This window comes from Chiloscyllium plagiosum, unplaced genomic scaffold, assembly GCF_004010195.1.
Source record: "Chiloscyllium plagiosum isolate BGI_BamShark_2017 unplaced genomic scaffold, ASM401019v2 scaf_53667, whole genome shotgun sequence".
Classification (NCBI taxonomy): Eukaryota; Metazoa; Chordata; class Chondrichthyes; order Orectolobiformes; family Hemiscylliidae; genus Chiloscyllium; species Chiloscyllium plagiosum.
This window is the reverse complement of record NW_025200511.1, coordinates 1-1,709: the sequence shown is the minus strand read 5'-3', so window position 1 is coordinate 1,709 and position 1,709 is coordinate 1.

The window sequence follows — 1,709 nt, the reverse complement described above, 5'->3', positions numbered from 1 at the left end:
AGCACTGACCCTCCGACAGTGCCCACTCCCTCAGCACTGACCCTCCGACAGTGCGGCACTCCCTCAGCACTGACCCTCCGACAGTGCGACGCTCCCTCAACACTGACCTTCCGACAGTGCCCACTCCCTCAGCACTGACCCTCCGACAGTGCGGCACTCCCTCAGCACTGACCCTCCGACAGTGCGGCACTCCCTCAGCACTGATTCTCCGACAGTGTCTGACTGTGATTATCTTGGCATGTTTTGATTGTGACCGTTGTAGTTTTGATTGTTCAGAATATTCTTTGTGTTTCAGCCTGGAAAACAGAAAAGGAAGTTCTCGTCATTTTTCAAGAGCCTTGTTATTGAGCTGGATAAGGATTTGTACGGACCGGACAATCACTTGGTGGAGGTGGTATCACCTATTTCTTTCACAACCTCATAATACTCCTGATCTTTCACAGTCTCCCCCTTTTTTTCCCATCCCTCCAAAGCCCCTCTCCCTCGTCTACTCCTCCTCCTTTATCAGATTGACATCTCCTTGTGTAACCGTCCCCAGCTCTGATCTGACCTTGCCCCCTGGCCAGATTCAGTTTGGTAACTCCCCCCATGCTGCATCCTGGGACACCATCTCCAGACACACCCCACCTCAGGGGCTGGGTATCGTCCCCCGCTCCCCCTCATCCCCATATAACCCCGACCCAGATCCCAGAGGATGGGATTTTCAGGGATGGGGTGATCCTGAGGAATGCCAGAGGATTTCCAATTTCCCATCCACGAATTAGAGGCAGGCTGAGGCAATTCGGCCCCTCAGCCCTGCTATCCCCTTCATGGGCCGTTTGGATTGTAGCCTCAGGGCCTCTCCCGCCGCGTTAGTGAGAATCTGTCTCCACGAAGACAGCAGCTCACGGTGAGCACCGTCAGCATCAGCTGTGAAGCTGCTGTGGTGGGAGGTGTCCCATGGTCTTACATGTGAGCGATGGTGAGTGAGTCTCGCTGAGACGGTGGAGAAGGGTCTGTTTGGACGAGCAGCAGGAGATTTGAGGGGGTGAACATGTGCGTGTGATTTTTCTGCAGTGGCACCGGACACCCACCACCCAAGAGACAGACGGGTTCCAGGTGAAGAGACCAGGCGATGTCAGTGTGCGGTGTACGCTGCTGCTCATGCTCGACTACCAGGTGGGCACGGGGTGGGGGGCATGGGGAGCGTAAGAGGGGGAGCCAGTGGGAGAGTGGAAACAGCTCCCACAGGGAATGATCCAGTTTAAGCGGAGGCTGGATAAACACTCGAGGGAATTAAGGGGCAGAGGCAGATGAGGGTGATGATGAGGGGGTGAGAACAGGCTCCTAAAGAGTAGCTAGCACACAGGAGAGGGGCAGAGTGGCCTGTCTGTGTTCTGGAAATACAATGCTATTGGGTTAACAATATGGAAAACACAAAGTTTATAAGATTTGTTGTTAAATTTGGGAAAGAGAGTCACAAAACAGTGAGTTGGAGCTGGAAAACCAGTGAGTACAACAGACCAACAAGACTGGAAAGTGAGTTCAAAAAGCCATTTTATTGGATAGACAAAACGCTGAAGGACAACACACTGATTGGTGTACCTAAATATCAAGGAGGGGACACAGGAATAAAGGGAAGAAACCAAGGAGAGAGATCGCAGGGCTGCATTTGACTGAGGAGCCCAAGCAAAACAGGAATGAGTGGATGTCGGGGGGCAGGGGGGGGG